We start from the raw sequence: 19,226 nt of genomic DNA, 5'->3' as shown, positions 1-19,226 counted from the left end.
ATGTTGCGGGGTGAGGTATTTAGCCCGGCAGCCTTGGCACTTTGGCAATGCCGCCGTGTCGCGGCGCAGCGACACCTCCCCGGCTGTCCCCGCTGCCTGCGCGCAGCTCTGCCGGTGCCTCTGTGCCTCCTGCGCCTCACTGTCTGCTCCAGCCGCGCTGGCGTGGCTTCGGCTGGGCGAGGGCATGAGGAAATGCGGCCGGAGCTGGCAAGCAAGGTGCTAGTGAGCACTGTCAGCTGGGCCCCGAGTGTCCTCAAGACAGTGAGAAGATGTTTCAGGCCGGCAATCGGCTCTGCAAACACCGTGTGTCCTCCCCGTGACAATCCCAACACACTTGCTGCCCCCTTCCAAGCCTCCCGTGGTTTTGAGTGACATTTAACATGTTAGCATCACTCGAGTCTTAAAGCACTTCTTTTTATTTCTCATTTGGAGGGTGAGATTTATGGAAGTGGCTGTAGAGCATCTGTGCTTAAAGCTAGTGAAAGAATTTTACCTACCACAGGACTTTGAAACATTCATGGTTTATAACCAGTACCTCATTTTGAAGAATCTTTTTTGATAGTGAAGGTCACGGGTGAATATTGCTGGGAAAAGAAATCAAATGTAAAATAGCACATTTTTCAGGTATGTCATACGATCTGTCTTGGTAAATTATGTCAAAACCAGTCTATCTTGCATCCTAGATGAAATTTGTGTGATTTACAGTCTCTTAGATGAAATGCAGAAATGTTTTGGCCTTTTTTTAGAAAAACACTGCTTTTGCTTTTTCAGAATTGTGGTGTGTCAAGTTGGAGGGCAAGTCAGAATGCTGAATAGGTTTTATAGGAGTGTCAAAAGAGGGATAGGGCAAGGGCAGAGGAGGCAAAGTTGGAAGAATTACATTTTGTTGAAAATCCTTTTTGAGCAGTGACACTAGGACAGTTCTGCCAGGGATGGATGGTGTTAGTTCCCTGGACTCCTAGTGCAGGTTATTGTGTAGGGACTCACAGAACAGATCTAAGTATTTTTTGATAGTGAAGCCACTTGAGAGACTTTGAACAGCATTTTTGGGGGCTGTTCAACTTGATTTGCTTTGTAAATTGCAAAAGGAGTTCTTTATTGTTAAATGTGCATATTCAATTTGATCCATGGTGAAGTAAACCACGTATCGAATTGAGATTTTCAAGTAGAATTCTCTGTATTTTAAGTAGAACTCTCTGGATCTTTAAGATCTGAGTCTTGAAGCAGAATTCTCTGTCCCTGTCCCTTCCTTTGATCTCTGTTGCAGATGGATGTTGATGGTATCATTCTCCCCTTTAACCCCTCTCTTGAATGTAAGAAGATGCTATCAGGTGGGTTAAGCAGATGTTGTTCAATGTTTATGGAAAGCTTTTGTCTTTTTATGACCTGCCTGGCAATTGTCTGAGAAGATGACATCTTCTTTGACATTCAGCCTGAGGTTCTGCACGTCTTGAACTAAACTTTGCTTGAAACTGAGTAGGGGGCATCTCCCCAAACAACCACCAGAGACCTCTACAGAACCCCAAGGAGGCCCACAGGGGTCCAGTGACACGTATGGCTTAAGGTTTCACAAGCTAAGCAATTATACAGCAGGCCAGGAGTAACTATGTATTAGACAGGCAGGTTTATGTAGATTTCAGTGTGTGAATTCTCTCACTTTTAAATCCCTGGTTTGCTTGATTTTTAGAAAATCTCTACCTTGCATCTTGGGCAGAATAAACAATGTCTTCTTTCTAAATCTGATGCTTTGTCTGTGTTTAGAGAGTTACAAAAGTTGGTAACAAAAGCAGTAAATTGATTTACAGTTTAGAGGCTTTGCAGAAGAATTAATTTCTTGGAGGTGCTGTCCAAGCATTCAAAGAGAAGAAGAAATTAATTGGATCCCAGCAGGAAGGAGCAGATGGAGCCAAGGTTAAGACAGAAGCTGCTGCAGCCAAGCCATCAGGTCCTGTTGCAGAAACATTCAGAGTTATCCAAGGGGCAGTGACTGAGGAGTATGTGAGAAGTACTCAGGGTGTCTTTCAGTTTGAGTTATCTGGTAAGACCATTGCCTGTGCAGCCTTGCCTAGCAAAAGGCACTGCATGTTTGCAAACAGAAACGCTCACCCTGATCCTGAAGCAGACCAGTTCTGGCTGAGGCTGTCTGACAGGGGCAACAGGGAGGGCACAGCACTCTTCTCACCTCGCTTCACTCTTGTCCAGGTGATGGTGGAGGCACTTGGTATATTGACCTGAAGAGCAAGGGTGGGAGCGCTGGCTTCGGAAAGCCTCCTGTGGCAGCTGATGTGGTTATGAGCATGTCGAGTACCGACTTTGTGAAAATGTTCACAGGTGAGGGACAAAGGCCTTTGTCAGGGGGATGGAGGTACCTGTGCCCAGAAAAGCCTCTGCTGATGGAGAGTAGAGCAGCTTCTTGCTTGGTGATGTGGGACTGGGGGAGCTTTTGGCTTCTTGTGGCTCAAGGGAAAGTGTAGGCCAGAGCTGCTTGGATCTTTCTGCACTCTTGTGTCCTGTGAACAGGAAAAGAGCAAAAGCTTACAGTGCTTTTGTTAACGAGGTAGTGACATTCTGGCAGCCAGTGTTATCTTCAGAAAGAATCTAGCCAATGTGTTGGACTTCTGCTCTGCACATCTCTGCACATCTCTGTGCAGTGTTTCCTAAATGTGCACTGCTTTTACAGGAGGACCTGGTAGGAAAGTAACCTGATTTGTTTCATCTCCCCAATGAAATCTGAGTTATATGGCCTTTTCTCAGTTAAGTCAGTCATAATCTAATAAGTTCATTAATAGCATGAAACATCTGATGTAATTCATTCCTCTTACAGAGTGTTTTCTCAGGCCAGAAAACACTCTGTAATTTAAGTATTATTGGAGAGGAGGAAATGTCAGAACTTTCATAATGTTAAATTGCTACACTTCTTTGTAAGTGTGATTTCCACAAGTATCACTATTCAAAACAGCTCCAAACCTTTAGAAAGCTTCAAAATGGAGTCAGAAGAGAACAGATTAATCATGAAAAAAAAGGAGTTATCCATTAAGTTATTAATTGTAAACAAATACTCAGAAATGTTTCTACAAATGGAGTGGAAAAGTATATTCTATTTCAATTAATCAGCCTCCTCCTTTATAGCAAAGTGCTTCAATATCATGAAAGATGATAGATGGATAGATAGATAGACAGACAGACAGATAGATGGGGAAGAACTTTGTTGGATTCAGATATTGGAAGTGTATGAAATTTAATTACAGAGTCTTATTTAGTATTTTTACCATGTGTATAAAACTATAAAGTATATTCAGAAACAGAATTTCTAAAGAACTCAGAGATCTTACTCTAGGAATATTACTGTTTCCTGTGCACAGCGTATATCCTTTCATTTTCTGATGATTTTTTTTCTTCTTTTTAGATAAGCTAAAGCCTTTCATGGTTTTCAGGTCAGGAAGTTCTAATATTAAAGGTGATATGATGCTAACATTGAGTCTGGAGAAGATGCTGCTATAGTTAAACATTGAACACTAGCAGAATATTGGCCTTTCCTATGTAACTACAATGCTGTTTTAAAACACCAATCCTCATTTTTCATTGATGTAGTATAAGATGAACAGATTTTGTAATTGCTAGAGAAGTCACAACTCAGATTGATTCTAATACCCAACAGCAAACATGGGGGTTTTTAATAACTTGCTGTAATGTTAAAAAGAAAAATTATGTTCAAAAATTCTGGTGTTTCAAGCACAGCTTTTTTCATTTTCACTTTTTTTCCCCTGACTGCTAACTGTCCTGTGTTACTGTGAGAAGTAAACCTGAAAGAACTTTATTTCTTATAATGTTATCTCATCTTCAAATTACCTTATGTCTAATGAGACGTGAGTTCTGATCCCAGGATTAGGGGATGCACAGCATGTTTCTAGTGTACTGTAAGATCTGAAGTCAGCACAAACTTTTCCTCTGACTGGGAGACAAAGAGCATTTTTCTCTTCTGTACTTGTTTCACAAAACTTATATAAATTGACCTCCCCTATCAGATAGGTTCTTTTAAAAGGCTGAAGATCTCAAACTATTGAAAAAGCCTGCTGTGCACTGCTAGGACAAAACCTACAATGGGTGCTGTAGTAGAGGAATTATTGCAGATATTTACCTTCTGTAGAGGATTTTTACATGAGGTCAGAACTGTGTTTCTTTTTACTCTATTGCTCTCTTCACAGATTTTGAGGCCCATAAAAATGAAGTTACTAAAAAAACTGTGATTGTTTTGCTACTGTGAGTACTGGAGAGAAAGGTACATGTTTTCTGGGGGATGATAAATGAAGATAACAGGTCCAAGACGTACGTAAGAGAGACACGATCTGCAGGCTGCTGACGGTAGTGAGCAGGACTGACGGCTTATCGTGCTGCGAAGGAAATGTAACTCTCGTGTGCTCAAGGGCTCTTTCTGACGTTCAGCAGCAGATCCAGGTCCCCCGCCGCAGTTTGCAGCAGGCGGTGCCAGCAGAGGGAGCAGGCAGCACACCGGAGCCGAGCTGCCTTGGACACCCCGCGGCTCCCGGGAGCTGCCAAGCTGCTCTGCTGCCCGGCCTGCGGCACACTTGGCCGGCGGCTAGCCTCGCCAAAGTGCACCAAGATCTTTTTCTGCTTAGAGCAGGGATCAAATATGGGATAGGGTGAGATAAGCGGGATGGCGGCAACTTAAAATCTGTTTCTGTGCCTTGCACTTCTCAGCTCCCTTCCCTCGTTCCTTGTAAAAAATCCCTGCTCCAGAGCAGGAATGTACTTCTAGGTGACAGAGCACCAGGACTTGTCAAACTTATTTGAACCACTGAAATAATCAGTGAGAGTAATGTGTTATTGTCAGGGAGAGACTTGAGTTGGAAGAGCATTAGCCTGAACGCTTAAAACTTTGACAAAAATCAAACCCAGTGAATCTCCATATAATGTCCATATAATATCCATATAAACTATATAGTTTATATAATGGAGTGCTGCTTAATCTTATTTCTGTGCAGCATTCTGTAGAATAAGATGTTGCTTTGTATAGCAAAGTTAACCTCTACATAACTAAATACATCTGGCTCAAGCAATAATGCATAAGTCAGTATCTTTAACTGGGATGGCCTGTAATTCTGCTTCCCACCATTTCTACCAGATGCTGAGAATAAGACCTTGCCAGCTGTCTGGGGACAGTATTATCACACCTCTTGAGACAGGTTTACCTGCAGAGAGTTTTGTCATTGGGGTCCACACATCAACTTGAAGTTACCTTGGGGAAAAAAATAATAGAGAAGGAATTGCCTGACAAGTGGCCAACCAAGAAGCGAAGCAGAAGAGTGTCCTTTCTGAAGACAGCAAGCGGTGAAGATGAAAAAAGTGACTATAATTAGTTTTGGCAGGCTTTCTCCTCTGTTAACTCTGTCCTTAGCATTAGGACACAGCCGTCTCTTGGTTGTTGTATATGATGCTGTCAGTGCTGACAGGACCACATTTAACCAGTCACAGGTGGTGTGTGTCAGTCACTCCACTTCGTGTGTATTTATGGCTGGTAATGCTCACAGGTTATTTACATTATTATTATCTACTTTTCTATCTGCTAACTCTTGTTTTCCCCCTAACACAAACTAAAGTTAAAACAGAGATACAAAACACGAGGAGAAGAAAGAGGAGATTCTCAGACTATCAGCAATTGCTTTCTATGAGTACCCACTGAGATTTTCCAGTGGAAGGCCAAGGCAACAGCATAGGAAGGAGAAGGGAGAAAGACTGACATAGAAGGTTGGCTGGAAGGCTGCAGGGCTGCAAGTGATAGCTGAGCCCTACTGAAGGGTGCACAGAAGACACTTGGCATTGCAAAGGTGAAGTCACTTATGCATGTCTGGGTGCAGCAGTTGATGTGTCTGGCATTTGCTACTCAGTGCTAAAAGAGGGTTTATGCAATGAAATTGTGATCACAAGGTTGGACTGGGAAGCCTACACATTAGGATCTAACAACCAAGGAGGCAGGAAAGTGTACACATTGTTTCTAGCATGATCGAGCTTTAGCTCTATGGTTTGCTCACTAGAAAGTGAAGCAAGGAACGAAAAGTGGGTTCTATCAAATTTCTTAAAGGTGAACAGTAATTTTGAGCTTGTTTCCCGCTTCTCACTTTCTCCCACTGAAAGGAGCTACATGGCATGAGCAACAGCTCGGAAAGCAGACCTTTTCATCAATGGTTTAAGTTATAGCTGGCTGGGGGATAAGTACAATATCATTATCTTCAGTTGTGATCTTTGTCACAACTTTGGTTGTGAGTAAGATGTACTTACTGGGTTAAAAAACAACACAAAATCAGTGTGTTGGATTTTTTTAAGCAAGAAATGTAATTCATACTATCAATAATGTTTTGTCCAGAAGGATGCTATCAGCTATTTCTTTATATATAACTTACTATTTATAGTTTACTAGCTATAAATAGTAAGCTATATATAGCTTACTGTTTCTACTAAACAACTGAATATGATAGAGGGGAATTGGGTAATCCAGACTTTACTGCAAAAGCAGCGTCTAGGTCACGTCTATTTACTGAAACAGTTCTCTCAAACTTCAAAATTTACCAGACCAGAAAGGGAGGGAATTAAATATATACCATGGTTGCCTCAACACAAGTTGGAAGAAAACTTGGGTTATATTTTGATTTCCAGAGGAATAAATGTTCCTGTGACAGTGACAGTCAGACATATCTTAAGTAAATAATGCCTTATCTTCATGCTTACAACCTTGTCTGCTGTTATTTTCTTCTCTTTGAAGAAAAGGAGATCCCTCCAATGACATGACATATGAGACACTGATGTCAGCGTGATACAGATAGGCATGAAAGGCTGGAAACAGCCCCAGGATTTCTATGGCAGAAATCAGGGCAGCCCCAGGACTTCTGTGGCTGCTCTCACATGAGTCCAGTTCTGTTATTGCAAAGATTTTCCCCACCCTCCATCTTTTTGCGTTTGCACTATGAGCTCTGTAAGGCTTGCAGTAAAATAGGAGTTCTGCCCTCACAGCCCAGCCTTAAGAGGGGAACAGACATGGATGCACTGTGGGTCTGCTACAGCCTTTATATATCATTTGCAGAGAGCCACCCCCTTTTCTGAGCCCAGGAACTCAACTAGCAGTGTGAGTGGGTGAAGAGCATGGACCAGTTACATTTTAAAGCCACTGTCTGTGTTCTAAAGGACATTAGGGAATAACTTGAGGCCACAGGCTGGAGAACAAAGCATCATGGTTTCTTGGACACAGAAACAGCTCATTGTCTTTATCCTATATACAGAAATTACACACAGTGTGTTCAACCAAATCTCCCTCATATAATTAGCACACACTTATAGTGCCAAGTCTCTTGCTTGCTTTCAAGTCAGTTTCTTGTTGAACTCTTATTACACACTTTTACCGTACTCATTATTCAGGCTTTTGTTTAAATTGCCTGTATATTTCATGCAAGAGCTGACACTTACCTGCTGTTATGACAGATATGTCCTGTTCCACCAAAACCCACCGGAATTTATAACAAAACAGAATTGTGTGGTGACAACTCTGAAAACACACAAACTGGATTCTCAAGGGTCTTTCAAGCCTATGGTGAAGCAGTATAGAATTCCCAAAGGCACCTTGTGATCTTCATATACCTTTTTCTGTGTTAACACTAATTGTTAGTTGTAGCCTAGTAACAAAACTAACAAAGGAAGGACCAGCAGGAAGTTAGTTCTGCTCTGATATGCTTGGGTGTAAACTAGTGATGCTAGTGATGTCTTCACTGCTTCCTTCAGCATCATGCACATGTGCTAGAAAGGCAGCTGCCAAATGTGGCAATCTGAGGTTCTCAGTGGAGAAAACAGGTACATCTGTCAGTTTGTTGGCTGCTCCAGACAGGCAGATGGGGTATGAAAAATTTAGAACTGACCCAAAGGCTGGGTACTTTTCCTGGGCATTACCATTTCTCTAAGCTTTTATAAGCTGTTATTTGTTTTGCATTTCATCAATTACACTCTTACTCTGATGCTAGCTCCGACCTGAAGTTAAGAATTTTGTTGTGCTGGTTTGGGTTTGGTTTTTTTTATTATTTGTTTTTTGTTTTAAATTGATGAATAACTGCAGTCATAACAAATCCAGTCACTGTGAGTTGAGTGGTCTTTAGTGCTGGTACTTACTCCCCCACGTTCTTTCAGGATGTCCAAAGAAAAATGAGCATGCTGTCATGTGGGCTATACGCTGGGTGTTAAACCTCCAAAGGGAGTTTGAGAAGGGTAGGAGTCTTCTGGTAATCAGCGATTACTGGAAAAAGACAAAACCTTTACAGTGCACTGTGATGGCTTAATCCGTGCTCTTCAGGTTGTCTCACATAACCTTCTACTTTGGAAACAAGCTCAGGACACTCCTTGCCTGGTTACCCCTTTTAATTCAGCCTGGTGTTCTGCTACAAGACCAGAAAAGTGCTTGCTCAGGTACTTGCATGAGTCTGCCCTGCCCTGGTCAGGCACAGCAATAGTTGCAACACCTATCCTAGCAATCCAGTAGAGAGATTGCCAGCAGTCCAGGAGGCTGGAGCAGAAGACCACTCTCCTCAAATTTTCCAGTTAGAATTAGGCTTTCTGTGGGCTTGTGTCCTGTTAGTGCCCCAGAACAAAGCCTGCCTTTCCCTCTTTTGGATCCTTCTAGTGCCCTTTTTTCTGAGCTATGGAGCAGAGATGTAGGGTCAGTGTTAAAAGCAGGACTACAAATGTTGAAATACTGCTGAGCAGGGTGCAACTAGATGCTGTGGTGAATGACGGAGCTGAAGGACCATGGTCTACTAAAGGTGAGTTTGTTCTGAAATCTTTTCCAAAAGTGACTAAATCTTATGGCACCAAGAAGTGCCCCCCACAAGTAATTTTTGGACTGGCAGGTAGGTGAAGGACAAATTATTCAGCAGTACTTTGCTTTGAAATATTGTGTGTATTTACTTACAGATTTTCCTGAAATGCAGACATGATGGTTCACAGATTCTGCTTTTAAGACCCTTCCTTACATAAAGAGAAGGTGTGAGGTGTGAGGGAGAAGTTGACCACTTGATCTTCCTCTTAAGGAACCACTCTTAAACAAATTGATCATGTTCTGATACTGCTTTGCCATGCCTTAGTAAATGAATTTGCTTTTCAAACATTACAGTTGCAGTGTTTTCTATAGGAAACCTAAGAAAACCCCAACAGACAAGCAACTTATTCACTTCCATATTTATTTGCAATTTTCCAAGGAACTTCCCAATACCAGCATACCTGTTTAGTGCCAGAAAGCTGATGTCCACAGAGCTGCTTAATGGCTTTTATTCTGATCCTACCCACACCAGTTCAGCTCTGCTGCACTGCTGCTGAAAACACAGGGATACAAAGCCCTCTGCATGGTCACGAGAGGACTCTGCCTCCTTATTTACTAACCACCAGCATCCCAGGAGTGTGTTGCAATACCCCAGCTCCACTTGTCACACCGGTTCTCTGCAAGTCAGACCACTTGTCTTCCTGCAGGTGTGGAGGAAACTGCTGCCCAGCTTGCTGTCCTTGACTTTCAGTCCTCATAGCTGGGTGTTTGTAAGCTGCACCTGCCTCACAGACCCAGCTGTTGCTCTGCTCTTCCAGAGCACTGATGTCCCACGAGGGAATCAGCCCATTAATACTGACTCGCAGACACCTTTTAGTCACCAAGCACTTTGCACCAGAGAAGTGTGTCAGCAAAGTGGGTCTAGCTCTCGAATTCTGAGAGGGCACTGCAGGAGTATTCTAGACTGACACACAGCCTTTTGGGCCCCAGATTTTTTGTGCTTATTCTTTTGCAATAGGTGTTGAAGTGGAGGAAGCTTCAGTGAAGAACCAGCTGTCTGCCCGCATGTTGGAAGGCTGCCTGAAACAGGCTTCCCTCACAGTATTATATGGAAGGAAGAGGCAGTGTGGGACAGACCAAGGTTTGGCCAGGCACTGAGCTCTTCTAGGACTTTCAGGGATCTTCTGGAGAGGGACTACTCTGTGCTCGAACTAACTGATGGAGTATAGTCTTGCTTGGGTCTCAACAAATGAAGCCTAGAAAGGAATATGAATCTTTTAACTCACACTGCTTTTTAAAGTGGTTGCCTTTCTCAGGAAGATATTGCTTGTGCTAGGAATTTTTCTTGACTCAAAAGGGGTTCCAGCTTAACTTCTTGAACTGCAAGAGCTGGTTTGATTGGGCACGTGTTCCTCTGAGGAACATACCTTTGAAAAACACAGTAGATTATTCACACTGTGATGAGACACTAGTTCCTGATCTGCATTTGGATGGTGCCAGCCATGATCAGCAGCCCTTGGAGCAGACATGGTAATGGCAGTCTGTGGGGAACTGCAAAAAAAAGCCCATTGTGGCAGTGGCCTAATCATGCCCCCCTTCCTGTGACACAATCAGTTCTGATTTCAAACCTAGACCTGGTCAAACAAGCATTATTGGCCTTTCTCATTCTTCATTCTCATTCCAGCTGCTCTTCTGGTAGGTCCTTAGCAGCCAGCTTCCTGCTAAAACCAGAAATATTTTCTGATTGTATCTGTTTTCCTCCCAGCCTGTTCATCACTTCCCAGGGCAGCTTCCCTCCTGTGAGGCTGGTGGATTTCACATGGGGCGCTGTTTCACCTTTGTGTTTCAGCTGGCAAAGCTTCTGGCACCAGGACAGGCTCATGACCAGCGGTGAGGGTTGATGGAGAGTCTGTGTGGGTGTTGGCACACCCTGCTCAGCTGGGCAGGAGAGAGCAAGCATGGCTGGGGCAAAAACTGTAGGGGTGTGACTCACTCATGGCTTCCTTGCTGTCTGGGTCAAACGCAGGGCACAGCTGGGCAGCAGAAACAAGCCACTGAGCAGAATCCCAGCTCACCTGTCAGTCCCGCACAAATGGGGAACCGACCCAGTTGGTGCAGGTTTTATCTCACAGCCGACATCCCTGGGAAAAGCCAAGTTTTGCTCTGTTCCTGCTTGACCAATGTGTTGCTGGAGGGATGCTGGGGAAGCTGAGCAGTTCATAACAAAGCCATGTGGTCACTTGGTGTTTGCATGTTTTCAGTCAGGTGGTATCATCTGTGCTCTTATGTCTCAGTCACTTGCCTGGACCTTTGGGCCGCTCTTCAAGCACACAGTCAGGTATTCCCAAACAGGAGGGCAGCAATTCCTTTCCATCCCATTTGGCAGCTTGTACACTGTATTTCACAGCCAGTGTTTCTCTGCAGAAGGTTCAATTCTTGTGGCATCTGGGATGCTTTTGCGTTTTCCCATTGTTTTTGGTCTACTGGTGGCATGGGTGTTAAAGGGATGGCAGGCTGCCCAGGGCTACTGGTGGGGAGAGCACGAGCTTCCACTGAGCACCATGAGCCCCAGTTTTCCTGGCACTGGTGTCTGGAGTGAGACAATTTGCCCTTGCCACACAGCCTGATATGGCTGATAAAGGACCCTAGTGCACAGATTAGTGAGTTGCCAGAGATCACAGAATAAAATCCATTCTAGGTCTGGGATGAGGATGTAATATACTGCCATCCTCAGCCCTCTGCATTAATGACAGGACCCTGTTGCCTCACCCGGACATGTGGACCCTCTATGGAGAGATGCTCAGCACCTCCAGCAGGTGTCCATATCAACCGAGATGTCTGCCTGGATGTGTTTTATTCCAAGTGAGGAATAGGTGGAGAAATGGCTGGCAATAATACCTCCTCACCACAGCAGTCTCTCGGCTTTGCAGAGGCAGGACAGTTTGCCTGTTTGTCTGTCCTCCCTGAAGCAGCCAGCACAGTCCTGTTGGGTCAGTATCAGCAGCTTTCCTTCCTGGAGAAAACCTTCTTTTCTCCATTGAGAACATTGGTGCATATGATTGCTGCCCTCCCTTACTAATACAGGCAGTAAGATAAAATGAGCTCATCCAGAACTGCCGTTCTGTGTTGAAGTGCTGGAGACATTATGCTAGGCTTATCTGAGCTCTTCAACAGAGCCTATGATATGAAACAGAAACCTCTGTGATGCAATTACAGCCCTGTGTAGCACCCTGTGATGATAATAGGGCACAATAACCAAGCAACCATGTCAGAGGTTTGTGAAGTATTTTCAAATCATCTTTTTAATTAATGAGTGCAGATACTGCATTGACCTATGGCTGCTCTTAACAAAGAATAAATGAAGAAGGAGTAGAAAGAGGTGGGGGAGAAGGTGGGAGGAGGGTAAGCTTGGACACTACTTTGTCCTGCAACCACTGAAGTGCATGAGAGAAGTAGAGAAGAGCAAAGAAAAATAATGCAAAGTTATAAACAAGACTGAAGACCAACAGTGAAGAGAAGAGCCCTTGTGTTGCCTGACTGCAGATGATGTGCTTGATTGTAGGGCTCCCAGAGATGAGAGGTGTTTGTTTGGAAGGCAGTCCTCTTCAGGAATTCCTTACTGTCATTTGTGAAAGTGTAACTATTCGGTTTTGAAAAGACAGCTCAGCAGCCCCACCTCGGAGGCAAACAGACCGCTGGTTTCAACCAATACAACCCATACAGCCTCTGACCACAGAGGTGTGTTTGATGGCCTGTGGAGTACTGTGGGAGCATATTCCTGAAAAGCAGCCCATTCCTGTCCCTGGAAGAACTCTGTGGGCACAGCAGAGTTCAGGAAGGTTGTGGGTTTTTTCTTAATGTTGCCAGTGCTTTGACCACAGATCCCTGCATTAAAAGCAAGATGTGAAACCAGGGTGTCATGTATTCAATCATGATGGATAGAGGCAGACTCTCCCTTCACTCCCTGGAATAATTACTCCTTCCATTAGGGTTATTCATCTTTAGGAGTCTGACACTGAAACCTTGATTTTAAAGTATTAAAGACCTCTGCTGAGTTGCAGCAGCATGACCATGACACCAAAAATAACAATAGCAGAAGGGATGGCAATCTTCCCTAGGCAAGGCTAACACTGCCACCAAATTCCCCTGCTGCATCACAGGCAAACCCAGAAAGAGCATTACTTTTGGCATGAATACACGTCCAGATTGCCTCCATTATACCCTTGTGTAAGCATGGTTGCCATCATAGCTACTAGCATGTGTTAGCCCATTCAAGTTTTGCAAATGTTGGCATAAGGAAGATGAGGAAAGGAAACCTCTGGGGCATGAAGCAGCCGGCTTAGGCTGATAGCCAGGCCTGTCTCCTTCTGGAGTGATGCAGGGTAAAAAACGCCCAACTGAAGAGATGAGCAGAATTTGCTTTGGCATGTGCCTTGCTTACTGTGGGAGAACCAACACCCTGAGAAAATGCTGCAAGCACACAGTGAGCCCTTTTGCAATTGATTAATTGCAAAGAAATCCCAGTATGAATAATGTTGCTGATAGGATCTCTAGTTGCAAGCAAATCAAGAAAGTTCTTGTTTTCACAACAGATAAATTACAGTTTCTATTGTCTTATCTACAGGTGCAGCATCTGTGCAGATATGTGCACGTATGTGTATATAGTCCACATAAAATAAACAGATCATGCCAGACACCTATAAAAAAAAAGTAACAGTAAATCATGTTTCTGTATCTGTGCAAAGCAACGAAGTACAGCTATTTGGACACACCTGCTTTGAGTAGCTCATCTGCTGTAAGTCAACTGACCTCCACCAGAATAATGATAATTATATTATTTTTTGTCAGCTGAGGACGTGTTCCTTAGCGCTACAGACCCATTACACATGCGTGCATTTCTCCCTGTTTTCACTCCTGCCCACGGCAACGCAAGGAACGCAGCTCCCGTTGCCCTTTTCCCCGCAGAGGGGCAGGGTGACCGTCCCTCCGCCGCCCCACGGGAGTCTCTGCCCCTGGCCCGGGAGGAGCGGGTGTCCCACGCTGTGCCCAGCCAGCAGCTGTGTCGCTCCGCCCGGAGTGGTGCGTGTGCGGTGTGCGATGGCACACAGCCTGCGGTGCTGCGCGGTGTGCGGTGTTTAGTGTGCGGGATGCGGTGTGCGATGGCACACAGCCTGCGCTGCTGTGCGGTGTGTGGTGTGCGGGGTGCCACGGCACACAGCCTGAGCTGCTGTGCGGTGTGTGGTGTGCGGGGTGCCACGGCACACAGCCTGCGGTGCTGTGCGGTGTTTGGTGCGCGGTGTGCGGTGTGCCATGGCACACAGCCTGCGGTGCTGTGCGGTGTTTGGTGCGCGGTGTGCGGTGTGCCATGGCACACAGCCTGCGGTGCTGTGCGGTGTTTGGTGCGCGGTGTGCCGCGGCACAGAGCCTGCGGTGCAGCGCGGTGTGCCGGCTGAGGTGCGCGCTGCGCGGTGTGCCATGGCACGGTGCCTGCGGAGCGCTGCCAGCACGGGCCGATGTGCGGGTGTGCCATTGCACACTTCCTGCGGTGCGGGGGACCGGGCGCCGGTTTCCGGTGGCTGACAGCAGCCGGAGCCCGCCGCTGCCTCCTCCGGCGCGGAGTACCACACACCCCCGCACACACCGCGGGGAGGAGGAGGAGAAGGAGGAAGAGGGCGGAGGGAGCAGAGCAGCCCCCCCGCCCCGTCCCCCGAGCGCTATCGCCCTGATCCCCCCATGCAATCCGGGCGGTATCGCACCGCTCCCCGCCCCGCGCTCCCACGGACAGGCACCTGCAGGTACGTGACCCGCCCGGCCGCACCGTGTGTGTGGATGCGAGTGCGGGGGGTGCGTGTGTGTGCATCCAGCGCTGCCCGCCGCCGCGGCGGGCGATACTCCCGTGTCTGGCTCGCTCTCTCTTTGTGCGCGGCCGAGGGCTCTCCGGGAAGCTTCACCGGGCACGGGCACTGGCCCCCGGCCTTGTCGTGGAGCGCTGTGCAGTGGCAGGGCTCGGTGTGCCCGCCCGGGCTGCACTGGGGGTGCCGGTCAAGGACGGGGGAGGCAGCGGTGCCTGAGAGGTCGTGGTTTGTCACAACATACGGAGTGGAGTCAAACCCCTCTCCCCGCGTTGCATCCTCTTGCAAAAAGAAAAGCGACCCTTACAGCCCCCGCCTCCCTCCCACCCCCAGCTCCCGGCTGAAATAGAGGTGGGCAGGCGCAGGGGGCTGTGGTTTGGGGCCCCAGGGGTCTGCCGGCTGCACCGAGAACGGGGCCGGGGGCCAGTGCCCGGCGGTGTGGTTTGGCCCCACGTAAGGTTTGGGCCCTCCGGCACCTCCCGCAGGGGAGCTCCGAGGGGTCCCTCTCGCCCCCAGCTCAAGCAGGCAGTGGGGTGAGCACTGGGAAAGGCAGCTCTTCACTAACTTGGCTTGCCACCGAGACGAGGCAGGAGCAATAAGGCAAGACAGAAAACAGAAGCAAGCTTGGAAAGGATGGTTACATGCAAAGGAAAAGAGTGAAAATGATGGAGAGATATATTGAGCCTTCTGCAATTCCATTCCAGTTGTCAGACAGAGACCCACACTCCAGCCAGAGGAATAACTATGACACATTAAAACTCATCTTCCATTTACAGTGTTAGTGGTTATAAATATCTTCTGAACACAGCTGGCAGTTCAGTAGTACTAGATAGAGTACGGCTATTTCCATTCAAGAGAATGAAGATCTGTCATAGAAACAAAACAATACACTCAGTAAAAATGACATCTGTGTATGTGACTGGCTTTCAACATTTGAATTGTTAATCTGTGAAGTTTGCTTTTGACTGGTTTCGCTGCCATTCCTCCACTAGCATTCTCAGAAATATAACCTCTGCCAGTGGTGTTGCAATGCTGAAACTGTGATAGATGCTGAAGCTTGGCTGTGAACTGGCATAAGCTGTAATGCTTTTCATTTTTCTGTTGATTTGAAGAGAAATGGGACTCAGCACTTAGTGTGCTTGATAGCAGCAGTGAGAATTTGCATAAAACAAATTATGACATCCCTTTGCTGTGTTCTGGATGACGACTTCTCAGGTCAGGAACTAGGCTTGTTTTTCTTAACTTTTGTTTTTTTCTTTAAACATAGTAACCCCCAAAGGTCTTTTCAGGTCAGGAGTGACCAGTTCCTGTTTCCCTCATGGCTTTTTCAGTCCTTCTCCATATAATTCAGAGCTCAGACCCACAGGGCTGTACTCACGTGGTAGTGCAATTAACCTGATAACCTCAGCCAACACCACGCTGTGGCTGCACGCCTGCCCCACAGCACATGTGCAAGGTTTCAGACTGCTTCTGACTCACTGGCCTTACCAGAAACTGGGAAGAATCACCCTGAGGGTCAAATCTGCCAGTTGTCTCAGGCTGATTATTCAAACATCATTTCAGGCTTGGCTAAACCTGTTTTTGCCCACTTGTAAAGCCACACAAAAGTTGGAAATCACATGGTTCATGCACTCACCTATTATCCCATGCTGACCCCGGTGCTCAACCTGGCTAAGTCTTACCCAGAGTCTCTCTTCCCTTTTTGCCTCTGGCTTTCAGCAAAAAGCTATTTTTCAACTTGTTGCACAAGTTTATGAGCTCTTTGAAATCCTTCATAGGTAGGCTAACAAACAAACCTGATAGTTTAAAAACCTTGCACCCTAAGAATTAATAGAGAGATGTAAGAATTGGCAAAAAGATACTGTGGGGTCTAAGTATTAACAGAAAGTTTTGAGGGGACAATAGGTGGTCTTATGTGCAGTGTAAAACTTGTTGTGAGAGAGATACACCACAGAATTACAATTTTTGCTGTTGCCACTACCTGATTTTAAGAGTGTAGCAGAAGTTTTCTTTATATTCCACTAAAATAGCTAGGTGTTCAGAAGGTAATGTAAAATTTGTGGAAGAACTGTAACAGCTCAAGTACTTCTCCAAGGTGTTAGCAAGCTGCTGTTTTAATTCTGTTTTTGTGTTTGTTCTGTGTTTGTTGGAGGGTTTTTTTGTAAGCAAATATGTATTGATGTTGCTCTTGTACTGATGCATCTATGCACTGGTAGTCAGTATTACACGAAGAAGTTTTCTGTAACTGAACTCACTGAAAGTTTCAAAAGCACAGTAAAATTCTGTTTCATTTATGCAATGATAAAAGATTTATAGTCACAAGTTCCTAAAGCAGCAGCAGCAGTTTGCTGCCTTAGCTGTTCACACCTGGCAGTCACCAGCTGCACCTGCCTTAAGATGCCATCAAACCTCGCCCTGGTGCTGCTTTGACTGGGCTGTTGTGTCCATGCACTGCAGCTCCATGGAGACCTGGGGTCTCAGCAATGACATCTTTTTGTATTTTCAGTCTCCCAACCTTATGCCTCTCTGCCTTCCTTCCCTGTTAGTTATAAAATGCAGACAGAAGAGGTCTGAAGGTCTTAAGTGTAATCCCAACCTTAGCATTCATTTCCACAGCGCCACTGTTTTTCCACATCTGCACTCTGGGTGTGATAACTCATCCATGCACGGCTCACAGAGGTGGTGTGAAAATTAACTGCAGTTTGTAAGGCACTTGTGCAGAAACATGTGTGGCAATTGGTCCTCTCGAGGATTGTTATGCATCTGGTAATTGAAGAGTAACTGGCTGAATATAATACTCTGCTTGCAAAGGTTATTCCTGCACACCTTTTTGCAAAGTAAAACAGGGTGAGATGAAGGTTAGTGACCTAAAAGTCGAGCAAATTTTTATTGGCTTTTCTAGTCTCTTTCTGTGAAAAATATTAAGAAATGGTTGTTCGTTTGTATCAAACGTTTCCATGATGGATAAATCAAAGGAACTTGAAAGACTTGCACCTTAGTACTATGACTAATGAAGAGGACCCATGGAGCCCAGCTGCTTCATCTTCAGTTTCTTGACCTTGGTTCTGATTTGTTGATTCATGAACTTTATTTACTGGCCAGGTTAGTGAATTCTCTTGTAAGAGAAATTATAGGATGTCAGTCTTCTCCTGTTTCTGTGGTAACAAGTACACCTCACAGATTCCCTAATGAGACTCCTGGCTGGCCACTGATCATCTGTGTTTTTCCAGAAGTAAATAAAAGGTCTTATTCATATGACTGTCTGAACTTAAGCATTCAAATAGAAACAGAAATAAAATAATAGATGCCTTCAGCAAGGTGAGAATGTGTTGTACTTTAGCCTCAGTCATACATACAGTATTGGGATGTAAGTGGATAACTTTCAGTATTGTGTTTTCTTCTGTGAATGGTATGAAAAGGACCTGTCTCAGATCCTGGGTTTAGTTTGATCCTCCTAGAGCCTCTTCTTTGCCTGTGTGCAAAGAAGTTACTTTGTGTGATTTGGGGCTATTCTCTATTACAGATGTTTTCCGCATTTTCTGCACAGTAAGTTTTTATCATGGTCCTTGTATTGCTGGAGAGTTCATTCACATTGCTTTTTTCATTCCCTTTTCTTATTTTTTGTTTAGCAACAAGCAGGATCTGAAACTTCTGTTCACTTAACTGATGTTAGCTCAGAGACATCACATCAGTTCTGCTGGATCTGGGCATCTTAAGATTTTAGTCCTGTGAAAAGTTACAGGAACATAAGTTTTCCTCTAAGTGCAGAATCACAGGGTTAGATTCATGGTATTCACTGAGTGAGCACTGTGACCTTCTGTAAGTTTTTATTTCTATTGTTCAAGGTAAATATTTTCTAAAAGCAGTCATCATACCTAAATATTTTACATAGGTGTTTTACCTATTATGCCCAAGATAACTGGAAGAGATAAGGGGAGGGAAGAGATTCCTGTCCAATTTTCTCTCCAGGTTTGTTTATTTCATCAGTATATTTCCTCCTGTTTCTGTATGGTGTGCCCTAATGTTTTCCTCTGTGATCTTCAGTAAAGCGAGGGTCTTTGATCAGTGTGGGCAATCAGGCATAAAAAAAAATCCCTAACATTTTTTAAAAACAGGATCTTAACCATATGGCAGTACCATCCAAATGTACACAATATTTTACTTCTCATCTAGTCCAGTGGAAGCTTTCTTGAATCACCAACACTATAGTTTGAAAGCTTGATTGTCCAGTCCCTTCACCTAAGAACAGCTGCATCTTAACAAAAGAAATAAGCAAGAAAGGTATCCATGATATAATTATCTTCTACAGCAGTTCTTTTCAAAATATGTTTAAAAGCTGACAGCAGCTGGTTTTAGTAATTTCAAATTTCACTGTCTATTCTGTCATGGAGTTATGGCTGGACAAAAGAAAAACCATCGATGATCAAGTAGGTTGGAGAAATGTCTCAAATTAAATGAAATTAAATGAAATTAAATGAAATTAAATGAAGCAACTGGAGCCACACCATGAGATACGCCATGAAATGTGTGGATGGTGTGCTGAGGGACTGGAAGACCCTTAT

The 19,226-nt window shown here is 45.0% G+C and overlaps 1 protein-coding gene across 1 annotated transcript in view; it reads left to right on the top strand.

Moving 5' to 3' along the window:
- Positions 1 to 14,345: 14,345 nt before the first annotated feature.
- KIAA1958 (KIAA1958 ortholog) overlaps positions 14,346 to 19,226 on the top strand; it is a 67,374-nt gene continuing 62,493 nt past the window's right edge. Inside the window, exon 1 of the mRNA XM_085043452.1 lies at positions 14,346 to 14,607. The gene's annotated coding sequence lies outside the window, so the exon portion shown is untranslated. The remainder of the gene's footprint in view (positions 14,608 to 19,226) is intronic.

Source organism: Lichenostomus cassidix, chromosome Z, assembly GCF_008360975.1.
Source record: "Lichenostomus cassidix isolate B80296 chromosome Z, HeHo_3.0, whole genome shotgun sequence".
NCBI lineage: Eukaryota > Metazoa > Chordata > Aves > Passeriformes > Meliphagidae > Lichenostomus > Lichenostomus cassidix.
This window is presented reverse-complemented; position numbering and strand designations above follow the sequence as displayed.